The 12823-nt window shown below is 50.6% G+C and overlaps 3 non-coding genes across 3 annotated transcripts; 1 reads left to right on the top strand and 2 right to left on the bottom strand.

Moving 5' to 3' along the window:
• Window positions 1-4583: 4583 nt before the first annotated feature.
• Window positions 4584-4747, bottom strand: LOC148094227 (U1 spliceosomal RNA). Its single transcript, XR_015716312.1, has one exon. It is a non-coding gene; the product is annotated as a U1 spliceosomal RNA (small nuclear RNA).
• A 2769-nt stretch (window positions 4748-7516) lies between these two features.
• TRNAY-GUA (transfer RNA tyrosine (anticodon GUA)) lies at window positions 7517-7607 on the top strand. Its single transcript is given in 2 exon segments — window positions 7517-7553; window positions 7572-7607. It is a non-coding gene; the product is annotated as a tRNA-Tyr (tRNA).
• Window positions 7608-11603: 3996 nt separating this feature from the next.
• Window positions 11604-11767, bottom strand: LOC148094226 (U1 spliceosomal RNA). Its single transcript, XR_015716296.1, has one exon. It is a non-coding gene; the product is annotated as a U1 spliceosomal RNA (small nuclear RNA).
• Window positions 11768-12823: the final 1056 nt, after the last annotated feature.

Genomic DNA, 12823 nt, shown 5'->3' with positions numbered 1-12823 from the left:
CCAGGAAGCACAGAGGGTCGCAAAGAAGAGGAACCCATAGAGGCCCGCGGCAAGACACATCATAATTAAAATGCCAAAGGTTAAAGACAAAGAGAGAATCTTAAAAGCAGCAAGGGAAAAGCATTTAGTTACCTACAAGGGAGCACCCATACGACTGTCAGCTGATTTCTCAACAGACACTTTGCAGGCCAGAAGGGAGTGGCAAGAAATATTCAAAGTGATGAAAAACATGAAACTACAACCAAGATTGCTCTACCCAGCAAAGCTATCATTTAGAATTGAAGGTCAAATAAAGAGCTTCACAGATAAGAAAAAGCTGAAGGAGTTCATCACCACCAGACCAGCACTACAGCAAAAGTTGAAGGGTCTTCTTTAAGAAGAAGCTAATGAACAAAAGAATCTGATGAACTAAATAGATCCAGAGACATTGACACATGTAACAGATGATCATACTTCAGAGGAAAGAGGGAAGGGGGGTGGTGGTGGGAAGAGATTAACCAAAGAAGTTATATGCATATATGCATAACCCATGGACACAGTCAATAACAGGGTGAAGGCCTGGGGAGTGGGTGGGAGCGAAGTGGAGGGGGTCTATTTGGGGGGAAATGGGACACCTGTAATACTTTAAACAATAAAGATAATTTTTTTTAAAAAAAGAAATGACAGAAAACACCCTAGCCAGTTTTGCTCAGTGGTTAGAGCACTGACTCTCAGACTAAAGTTTCTGGGTTCAATTATGGCCCTAGTCAGGGTGCATGTGGGAGACAACCAATTGATGTATCTCACATTGATGTTTTCCTCTCTCTCTCTCTCTCTCTCTCTCTCTCTCTCTCTCTCTCTCTCACCCCCCACTCTCTCTGAAAAGCAAAGGAAAAAATAACCTCAGGTGAGGATTAAAAAATAAGTAAGTAAATAAATAAATTAATTAATTAATTAAAAAAAAAAAAAACAGAAAACTTCCCTAAGCTGGGGAAGGGAAAAGTCATTCAAGTTCAGGAAACACAGAGTGTCAATGAAGACAAACCCCAAAAAGACCCACACCTAGACACATCATAATTTAAATGGCAAATGTTAAAGACAAAGAAATAATCTTAAAAGCAGCAAGAGAGAAACAGAAAGTTACCTACAAGGGAGCTCCCATTAGAATGTCTGCTGATTCCTCAATAGAAATCTTTCAGGCCAGAAGGAGTAATGAAAAGCAAGGGACTGAATCCAAGACTACTCTATCCAGCAAGGCTATCATTCAAAATTTAAGGTGAAATAAAGGGCTTTGCAGACAAAGGAAAACAAAATCTAAGTAATTACCACCAAACCAGCACTGCAAGAAATGCTAAAGGGACTGTTGTAAAAATAAGAAATAGAGAGAAAAAGGAACACAGACATAAAGAGAAGAAATCACAATAAATAAGTACTTATCAATAATCTTAAATTTAAGTGGTTGAAATGCTCCAATCAAAACACATAGGGTAGCCAAATAGATAAGAAAACATGACCCATATATATGCTGTCTACAAGAGACCCACCTCAGAACAAAAGACACAGGATGAAAGCGAAGGAGTGAAATTTTTTCCCCATGCAATTGAAAATTAAAAAAAAAAAAAGAAGCAGCTGGGGTAGCAATACTCATATCTGACAAAATAGACTTTAAAATGAAGGACATAACAAGAGACAAAGTCACTAAATAATGCTAAAGGGATCGATCCAACAGGAGGATATAATCCTGGTAAACATATATGCAGGCAATATAGGAGCACCCAAATATATATATATTTAAAAGTCTGGGGGACTGTAAGGGAGAGATTGACAGCAATACACTCATAGTATGAGACTTTAACATCCCACAGACATCACTGGATAGATCTTCTAGACAGAAAATCAACAAGGAAACAGTGATCCTAAACAACACACTGTAAGTCAGACGGAATTAACTTTTATAGAACATTTCCCCCAACACTGCAGAACATACATTCTCACGTGCACATGGATCGTTCTCAAAGATAGACCACATGTTAGGGCACAAACTAACTCTCTACAAGTTCAAGAAGATTGAAATAATATAAAACATCTTCTTGGATCACAGTGGCATGAAAGTAGACATCAACTACAATAAAAACACTCAAAAACATTTAAACACATGGAGGCTAAATGGCATGCTATTAAACAATAAATGGGTTACCAATGAGACCAAGGAAGAAATTAAAACCTTCCTGGAAACAAATGAAAATGAACACACAAGCCTTGGCTGGTTTTGCTTAGTGGTTACCACGTTGGCCAGCACACCAAAGGGTCTCCAGTTCTATTCCCAGTCAAGGGCACATACCTGGGTTGCAGGTTCTCACAGACTCTGTCAGAAAGCATGCAGGAGGCAACCACTTGATGTGTCTCTCTAATATCAGTGTTTCTCCCCCCCCCCCCCGCCCCTTTCTCCCTCCCGGCCTTCTACTCTCTCTCTCTGAGAGCAATGGAAAAAGTATCCTTGGGTGAAGATTAACAAAGAAAGCAAAAGAAAGAGAGAGAGAGGGAGAGAGAGAGAGCGCGCCATCAATGATGAGAGAGTCGTTGATCAGTTGCCTCCTGCCTGCCCCCTGCTGGAGACGGAGCTCTCAACCTCCGCACGTGCCCTGACTGGGACTTGAACCTGGATAGCCTGGATCATAGGTGGCTGCTCAACCGCTGAGCCTTGGCGGCCAGGCCCAACACCCATTTTTGATAAAGACTCTCAGCAAAGTGGGAATCGAGGGATCATAGCTCAACATAATAAAGGCCATATATAACAAACCTACAGCCATCATCATACTCAATGGGCAAAAGCTAAAAGCATTTCCCCTAAGAACAGGAACAAGACAGGGATGTCCGCTTTCACCACTCTTATTCAACATAGTACTGGAAGTCCTAGCCACAGCCACCAGACAAGAAAACATAAAAGGCATCGAAATTGGGAGGAAGTAAAACTGTCATTATTCACAGATGACATGATACTGTCCGTAGAAAACCCTAAAGAGTCCACTAGAGAACTACTAATTTATTATTTATTTATTTACTTACTTGTTTTTATTTACTTATTTAAAAATATATCTGTATTGACTTCAGAGAGAGGAAGAGAGGGAGAGGGAGAGAGAGAGGGAGAGAGAGAGAGGGAGAGGGAAACATCAGTGAGAGTCATGGATGGGCTGCCTCTTGCACGCCCCCTGCTGGGGATGCAGCCGGCAACCCCTGCACGTGCCCTGACAGGGAATCCAACCACGCTCTGGGGGATCCTAGGTCCACGCTCAACCGCTGAGCCTAGGTCGAGGCTCAACTGCTGAGCCACGCCCGGCTGGGCGGCAACTACTAGATTTAATAAATGAATCTGGCAGTGTATCAGGGTACAAAAATGAACACCCAGAAATCGATGGCAGCTTTATACACCAATAATGAACCCTCAGAAAGAAACTAAAAAAACAATCCCATTTATCATTGGAACAACAAAAAAATTAAGATACTAATAAACTTAACCAGTGAGGTGGAAAGACCTGTATTGGAAAAACTACAGAACGCTGAAAAAAAAAAAAGAAGATATAATAAAAAGTGGAAGAATATACCATCTTCATGGGTTGATAGAATTAAATAATTAAAATGTCCATACTACCCAAAGCAATCTATAGAAGGAATAAACAAGTGGAAAAATATACCATGTTGCTGGATTGATGTAATTAAATTATTAAATATCCATACTACCCAAAGCAATCTATAGATTTATTGCAACCCCTATTAAAATACCAACGGCATACTTCACAGATCTAGACCAAATATTCCAAAATTTTATATGGAACCAAAAGAGACCCCGAATAGCCTCAGCAATCTTAAAATGAACAAAGTTGGAGGGGATCACAACACGGGACATGGAACTATACTACAAATCCACTGTAATCAAAACAGCCTGGTACTGACACAAGAGCAGGCATATAGATCAGCCGAACACAACAGAGGCCCCCCAGAAATCAACGCACGCCATGACGGCCAATTAATACTTGACCAAGGAGGCAAGAGCATACAATGGAGTAAAGACAGTCTCTTCAATAACTGGTGCTGGGAAAATTGGGCAGGTACATGCATGAAAATGAAGCTAGATCACCAATTTACACCAAACACACGAATGAACTCCAAATGGATAAACTACTCAAATGTAAAGCGGTGAGACCATAAAAAACCCTAGAAGAAAACAGGCAGTAACGTCTCACACCTCGCGTTAGCAGTATTTTTGCAGATACATCTCCTAGAGCAAGGGAAACGAAAAGCAAGCAAACCGAAAGTAGCGGAAAGCCAACCAAGCGACCGACCCACCGACGGAGCAGGAACAACAACAAAAGCCCAACTAGGAACTACGTGTAACTACGTGGGCACAGGACCACTTCTCCAAAGCATTCTGAGCAGGATACACGCGGTCTCCTCTTTAGAGCCCCTGAGTTCCCGGGCGCAGCGGTTGGAACAGTCACAACCACCCGCAGACACGCACGGTGTCTGCGCCGCAACTCAAACGCCCACAGCTCCTCAGGAAGGGAGAAGTGAGCGTCCCCGAGGTCTACTTTTATGCACCGCCACGCCAGGGGAGAGCGCGAACGCAGTCCCCCACTACCACAAATTATGCAGTCGAGTTTCCCACATTTGGGGAAATCGCAGGGGTCAGCACATCCGGAGTGCAATGGATAAGCCTCGCCCTGGGAAAACCACCTTCGTGATCATGGTATCTCCCCTGCCAGGTAAGTATGAGTTGCCGCGCCCGCCTCCACCCCGGCCCTCGCGCTCGCCTCGCTCTTCACACACGGTCACTTTGCTCACCGCGGCCCCGCACCCTCGCTGCCTCGGGCACCCTCGCGCAAGCCTCGCCCGTCGCGAAAACCACCCGGAGGGCCTTTGGATCTGGGGCGCAGGGAGGTTGGGGGCGCGGGGTACTAGGACCGGCAGCCTCTGCGCTCCTGCTCATCTGCATACGAGTCGCCGTCGTCCGTGACGTCACCGGCGCCAGCTCTTCCGTTCCGACCCCGGCCGGACGCGAGCCGGTGGCCGCGAGACGAAGAGTCCCCGACCCGGGAGGACCGGATCTCGCCGCCTCCTAACGGGGAACGAAAACCAGGTTGAAGTGCTGAGCGGCCCCCTTCAACCGCAGTCAGGCGGGCGTCTCCCAGGAGCCCCAGTGGTCAGGGTCAGGCGCCCTTCTGCCTTCTCCGCTCCTACTGCCCCGGCACGCACACGCAGTGGCCCCAAAGTGCCCTCTGGTCCTTTCTGACTTGGACCCTGTCCCAGTGAACACAGCAGACAGTAGTGAAAGTGGTGAAACAGATTTTGTTCAGTAACTACTGACAGAGTGGGAAAAGATGAGCTCCACCCCGATTTGTGCGGAGGAGATTTGGGCATTTTAAAGGGAGATGGAAGGTGGGGTAGGGGGCACTCAGTAGAGTCACAAGAGACGTGAAAACTTGCAAAGGGCTGGTCAGCATGAAGGCAGGAGGGCGAGCCGTGCCCGTTGGCGGGCACCGACTGAGGCTAGGATGCTATCCTCCTGGAGACCGGGAGACAGGCTCTGTCCCGCCCGATTACGTCTCAAAGCCATATCAATGCTCTAGGCGAGGGAGGTCGGGTGTTAAACTTTTCCAGGCAGGCATTTAATTAACGAGGGACGGGAGGTCATTCCTGGGGACGGGCCCTGAGGCTGCTGGAAGCCATGCTACAGTCGGGTCGAGTCTCTCGGTGCGGGAAGCGGCTCGGATGGGTCGTGGGACGCTGAGAGTTCTGCAGTTCGCAACGTAAGGAGGCCTGCTTCCCGATCGAGCAAGATGGCCGCACCTCCCCCTGCGCGAACCCCGGCCCCCGGCCCCCGGCCCCCGGCCCCCGGCCCCTTCTTTTTATAGCCTCACCTCCTCTTTGATGCCATTGAAAATTTCTCCAGTCAACAACTGCGTATCGAGTGCATAGCCCGTGCCAGACACTGTTCAGGAATTTGGGGACGAGAAGCCTCCTCGGCGCCCCTGCTTTCCTTAGAGGAGTGGGGTGGAAGAAAATTGACACTGGACACAGTGGGTAAATTAATTGGTATGTTAGGCGTTAAGAGCTATGGGGGAAGGACCTGGAAGGTATTGTTTGGCCTTGGTAACCTTGCGGCGGTGTGGTTCGAGGTGCTCCCCGGGCTCGCCATCATGGGCACGTGCACACTCATCCCCGGAGTCGCCCCTGCGCGCGTCCATAGGTTCGGTAACGGGGGCAAGGAAAAAAGGGTTGCCTATTATTCGTGCCCGTGGACTTGGATGGAAAGAGATAGGCGCATCTCTGGAGTTAATCGTTACTATGTGTCAAAGGGTTTGGAGAACATTCACTAAGGAAGCATTTTCCTGATGGATGAAAAATAACTCAGTTATGCTCATCTACCCCTCCTAGAAGGTTATGCAGTGTATTATGTAATACATAATAAAAATTAAAAGGTTAAAAAAAAAAAAAAAAGAGCTATGGGGGAAAAGGGGAGGGGAGGAGGAAAAGGGGATCAGGAGTCGCAGTACGGGGCAGGTGGCTGTGTTAAGCTGGGTGGTCAGAAGAGGCCACATCGGGAAGGTGCTATGTGAGCAAAGACCTGAAGGAGGGGAGGGAGTAGGTCACCGCCATGTTTGGGGGAAGAGCGTCCTTAGCATAAAGATCAGGAGCAAAAGCCCAGGTAAGACTGGGTTTGGAGAATAGCATGGAGGCCCTGTGTCCGGAGCAAAATTGAAAAGAAGTACAAAATTAAGTCAGAGAGGTGACTGGGTGGGGCCAAGGTCATGAGGGTCTCGTAGGCCACACTGTAAGGCTTTCAATCTGAGCGAACTAGAAGCTTTAGAGCAGAGGAATGGCTTGAGCTTAGCGCGCCCCGCCCCGCCGCCCCCCCAAGGAAACAAAACACTTTGGCTGCAAAGGCGGCAAGGACCACAGCAGGGAGGTCAATCAGCAGAACTGCACGATCCGGGCTAGATGATGGTGGCAGAATATGACACGCCAAATATGCATTTTTGGCATAAGGCAAAACTAAAGGCACTTAAAAACCAGCAGGTGGCCGGGCGGTTCGCAGCCGCCTACCCGGCGCCGGTGCGGGTTCCCGCGCGCCCTCCTCCTTTCCTCCCGGAGGCCTCCCGCCCCCGCCCCACGCAGCCGTTTCGCCGACGCTCCCCCTCTCCCCTTGCCACCCGCTTTCCGGCCGAGGGTCTCTGCCCTCCCCCTCCGCCCCGCCCCCTGTACAAAGGGGCACAGGGAGGGGAGATGAGGCGACAGGGGAGAGCCCGGACCCGGGCGTCCTGAAAACCGCAGTCGCGGCGCCGGGCCCCCGCCTAGCCCCGGGGGCGGGCGGGCGCCCAGGACTCGCTCGGTCCGCCGGGAGAGGGAGCGGAGGCGGCGTGCGGCCGGCTCTCTTCAAAGGGGCTTCGGGCCAAGCCGGGGCGGGTTAGACCGGGCGCTCCAGTGGCTTGGCGTCCGTCATCTCAAGAAAAAGTGATGACCGGGGCCTGGCAGCGTGCGCCCTTCGATAGCTCAGCTGGTAGAGCGGAGGACTGTAGGCTGCGTCTCGTGCGGACATCCTTAGGTCGCTGGTTCGATTCCGGCTCGAAGGAGGTGCCTGACGCTTTTGCCCCGTCGGGAAGGGCGCCCCCGCCTGGCGCCCAGGTCCGCCCTAGGCCGCTGGCCAGCGGGTTCCGACCAGAGGGCTAACTCTAGCTCTGGGCCCTTACGGCTGAATTGGCAGGGCCCGAAGGGGAGGATTCGGAGGCCCAACCCGAGAGCACCCGGGAAGTGAGGGGCTGGCCTTTCACCAAGAAGGAGCCGGCTACGCCTTGGGTACAAAGCCGGGGTGGGGGTGGGGGTGGGGGTGCGGGGCGCTCCTTGCTCTCGCCCGCCGGTCCCGAGGGAAGGAAACTCCAGAGCTTCGACGTACACACAGTGGGAGCGCATCCCCGAGAGGACTGGCAGTGGAGCCGCTATGGGAGGGTGGCTCTCTGAGGCCCCGGGTGCCCAGCCCTGACCCCGGGGGCCACAAGTCACTTTTCGGTTCTGGTTCGGGCTCTGCCTCTCACGCTGGGAGCTGCGTTTCCCCGCACGTCTTCCTCTCCTTGGCCCGCCGGCCGCCCGCGGCCTCCCCGCTGCAGTGCCAGCCGCGCCCGCTGTCCCGCTGTCGAGGCGGGCTGAGCCCCAGGCCGTGTTCGGGAGGCCGTGTCCACCGCAGCCTGACACGGGGCCGTCGGGAGAGTCTAGGGCTCTGCGGCTACGGAGAGGCCCCGGCCTCGAACGTCGCCGTGTGCGGGGACCGGCGGACAGGGACCAAGGACGGAGCCTTAGACCTTCACTGGCTATGGCCCCTGAGGGATGCGGGGGTAGCTTGGGAACCTAGCTTTGGTGCTTCGGGGGAATGGGGTGGGGGTGAGGGGGGCGGTGGGCTTTGGGGACTAGCACCGGTGAGCGTGAGCCCCCGGCGCGGCCGACTCGCTCCGCCTGGGGTGTAACTGAGAGCAGCGGGGGCCCTCCGGGGCGCCGCCCCTCGCCCTCGGCCGTGCGGAGGCGCCTGCCGCGCGGTCGGAGGGGGCGTCGCCGCGCTTCTGCGGGACTTCCGCCGGGTGAGCGAGCGGCCTCGGGTGCTGGGCCCACACCAGGCGGGATCCGTAAGGTCTGCAAAAGACGCGGAGCCGGGGCAAGGAGTCCGACCCCGACACCGGCACGGGGCGTTGTCTCCCTCTCCGCCTGGAACTGCAGCGCCTCGCCAGGAAGCCACGGAGACTTGGCCTATTTCAGGAAGCAGCCGCCTCTACCGAAGGAGTCGGGTGAGGGGGGCAGAGGAGGGGAAGCCAAGCCCCCAGACTGGCCACGAGTACTTGGCATCTATCTGCCTCATGAAGCCCTGAAAGTGGGCCCCCCACCTAGCCCAATATCCTTTCTCCATCACTTTCCAGTAAGGCTCCCTGGGCCAAAAAGTGAACCTAGGTCATTGTGGACGGGGAGGTGGAGGGGCACGTCCGCATCTGGGGGGCGGGGGGAGAGGGAGGCCAGGCTCTTAGGTGGGGAAAATAGGGGCCGAGCCTGGAACATGTAGCTATGCTTAAAAGTAAAGAAATGTACAGTGACCGATGGGGTCAGGTCAAGAACACAAGAGCCAATTTGAAAGGGTTCCTCCCACCGGGCAAATCAAGTTAACGCTAACAGTGTATTATAATCCAGCGAATAAAATAGATGCAGGGCTTAAAAGCAATGACACGCCAGTATGGATAAACATTAAGCACTACATCTCTGTCTCTAAATACTGCTCTCCAATGAAAGAAACCAGGGCTCTTTGGAAGCCCGCCTGGCCTCACTTCTTTGGGTTGTCATTTTCCTACGGGGGCTCCCGATGTACACGTAAAAATCTGGATGCTTTTCTTCGGTTAATCTGTTTTACGTCCTTTTAATAAATTCTCAGGCCCCGCTGGAGACCCAAAAAGGGTAAAAGTAAAGTTCTGACTCCGCTACAGCTTTTATACCAGGGTGAAGCAATGGACGGACAGAAGGGGCAGGTATGTGAGAAAAGTAAGGCGCTTGCTCTTGACCTGATTTTTCCCGATGTCTGTACAGTGATCCCATTCTCCTAAAGTGAGAAGGGCCTGAAGGAGGCTAGGCTGGAGGCTAATGGTGTAGGCGAGAGGATCCTCTCCCTTGCGCTCAGGGAGTGTATTTTACAGCTCTCACTTAGGGGTTCAAGCAAATGCTGTTCAGGGACATTACTGAGGAAGCCGAACAGGGAGTGTTTCCAATTCTGTGATTTCTCTGTAGGAAGGACAGAGCATTATTAATCGGATCTGGACTCAGGTAGAACTTGGGAACCTACTGGAAACTTTTTTTTTTTTTTAAAGCCTGAGATCAAGAAATCAATCCAATAAGCATATTAAAGCCTATGATAGCCATGCACTATTCTAGCCAACTATGAATGGTGCAATCACCGGTCAAGAATCCCTAGCCTCATGGAATTTACATCCCAGTGGGTAAAGTTAGACAGGAAACTAAAATGTAGAGTATGTTAAACCAGTGTTTCTCAAGCTTTAACATGTATAGCAGCGGTTTTCCAACCGGCGTGCCGTTGCACACCGGTGTGCCCCAAGAATTTTTAAAACATGAAATAGCTGGCTATTTAGTCAGGAGCACTGACCTCTTTTCCCCTTAGACTGTCAAATAAAAAAATGACAACAGCCAACACCACGAACAATAGCTGTCCGGTGTGAATGAATCACAATTATACAGTTTTGGGGGGACAAGATCAGCAAAATATATATATTTTGTGGTGTGCCACAGAATTTAATTAGCTTATGTGTGCCACGAGACGAATGATGTTTGGAAGTCGCCGGTGTATAGAGTGGACTGGGAATCTTGTTAAAATGTTGATTCTGCCATGGTAAGGTAGTTCAGCTGGGTTGCGGGTTCAATCCCTGGTCAGGGCACATACAAGAATCAACCAATTAAAACCACAATGAGGTATCACCTCACACCTGCCAGGATGGCTACCGTCAATAAATCAACAATCGAGTGCTGGCGAGGGGGTGGAGAAAAGGGAACCCAAGTGCGCTGTTGGTGGGAATGCAGACTGGTGCGGCCACTGTGGAAAACAGTATGGGGTTTCCTCAAAAAATTAAAAATGGAACTGCCTTTTGACCCAGCGATCCAACTTTTGGGAATATATCCTAAGAATCCCGAAACACCAATCAGAAAGAATACATGCACCCTATGTTCACGGCAGCATTGTTTACAATAGCCAAGATCTGGAAACGGCCCAAGTGCCCATCAGTAGATGAGTGGATAAAAAAATCTGTGGCACATTTGCACAATGGAATAAATACTACCCGGCTGTAAAAAAGGAAACCTTACCTTTTGCGACAGCATGGATGGACCTGGAGAGTATTATGCTAAATGAAATAAGCGACTCAGAGAAAGACAAATACCATGTGACCTCACTTACATGTGGAATCTAATGAACAAAATAAAGTGGCGAACAAAATAAACTGGCGAGCAAAATAGAAACAAAGGCATGGATTCCCTGAACAGACTGACAGCTGTCAGAGAGGAGGTGGGGAGCGGGGGACTGGATGCAAGAAGGTGGAGGGATTAACCAAAGGACGTATATGCATAACCCATAGACACAGGCCACAGTGTGGTGATGGTCCGAGGGAAGGGGGGGCAGGCATCTGGAATAGCGTGAGCAATAGAAGTAAAGGGGAAAAGAGGAATAAAATGAACCAATTTACTGGCATAAAAAACAAAAACCAACCTAAGAATGCATAAAGTGGAACAAATCGATGTTTCTTTCCTCTCAAGTCAATCAGTAAAAATTAAAAAAGAAAAGCTTACTGCAACTGAGCAGCTCTTGCAAAGATTAGACAGAGAGCAAGTAGAAGGTTAAACCACGTGCGGAAAAAAGTCCAGCAGGAAGACGCAAAAGATGACAGAACGTCAGTATCTCGATGAAGAAAACCTCACCGCCCGCCGGAGCTCCAGCAATAAGACCGCAAGACCGAGAATAAGAACAAACCAGCAGAGGACAAAACGCGGCCTTAGAATCCACCGTCTCCAGTCTGACATTGAAAACCAGCAAGATTCAGGGGAGAGCGCGAACGCAGTCCCCCACTACCACAAATTATGCAGTCGAGTTTCCCACATTTGGGGAAATCGCAGGGGTCAGCACATCCGGAGTGCAATGGATAAGCCTCGCCCTGGGAAAACCACCTTCGTGATCATGGTATCTCCCCTGCCAGGTAAGTATGAGTTGCCGCGCCCGCCTCCACCCCGGCCCTCGCGCTCGCCTCGCTCTTCACACACGGTCACTTTGCTCACCGCGGCCCCGCACCCTCGCTGCCTCGGGCACCCTCGCGCAAGCCTCGCCCGTCGCGAAAACCACCCGGAGGGCCTTTGGATCTGGGGCGCAGGGAGGTTGGGGGCGCGGGGTACTAGGACCGGCAGCCTCTGCGCTCCTGCTCATCTCCATGCGACACGCCCTCCTCCTGACGTCCGGGCCTCCCCTCCCCCCTTCTGAGCCGCCTGGTAGAGAAGATTGGGGAGAGGTGCCCGCTGAGCCTTCTAGTTAAAATAAACATTACTTGGTAGTTTAAAGTTTGTTCGAGGGGTCCGATTTTTCTTACTGTCCTTTCATATGTACGTTTTCCCACTGGAAGATCACAGTTTGGGATTTCTAGTTTGTTTACTTTTTCTTTGGTTGCCCCTGTGGCCTGGGGCAGGGTTAGGGCAGGCTTGCTTGACCTCCAGGTTTATTTCTAGATACGATTCATTGACTGTGTTTAGTGAAAAAATTAAAAGCATAAATATATGTAGCCTGCCACCCTTTGTCTAGCAAAAATGTGAAAATAGAAAGGAAAAATAAATAACCAAAATGACTTTTCAGAGCAATACCTTGACTATAAGCAGCTGCAAGTCTAAGGACAAGAACTGACAACCAATACTAAAGTGTCCCACGGTAGGTTCGTTTTTCACAGCTATGCGATCAAAACGATTCTGTAACAGTGCTGTGTGTACTGTAGAACTGAACGAACGAGTAAATGGATGTTGGGAGTCAAGTACGGAATGGGAGGGCAAGGAGGAACGAAGTGGTGTTAAGCTAGAAATTGGAATGGACGGTATCAGTAGCACGGAGGTGATATTTGGGCTTACTTGGTGACTATGTATGAGCCTGTGCCCGTCTCATCTCAGCAGCACTCTTGCAAACAACTTGTTTTTGTGACTGTGTGCAATCAATCGGTCTGCGTTCATGTCATCTCAGGAGCCCTCTGCCAATCACCCCTTGCTGTGAGACATGGATAAAAGC

The sequence above is a fragment of the Miniopterus natalensis genome, chromosome 1 (assembly GCF_054644295.1).
Source record: "Miniopterus natalensis isolate mMinNat1 chromosome 1, mMinNat1.hap1, whole genome shotgun sequence".
NCBI classification, from domain to species: Eukaryota; Metazoa; Chordata; class Mammalia; order Chiroptera; family Miniopteridae; genus Miniopterus; species Miniopterus natalensis.
This window is presented reverse-complemented; position numbering and strand designations above follow the sequence as displayed.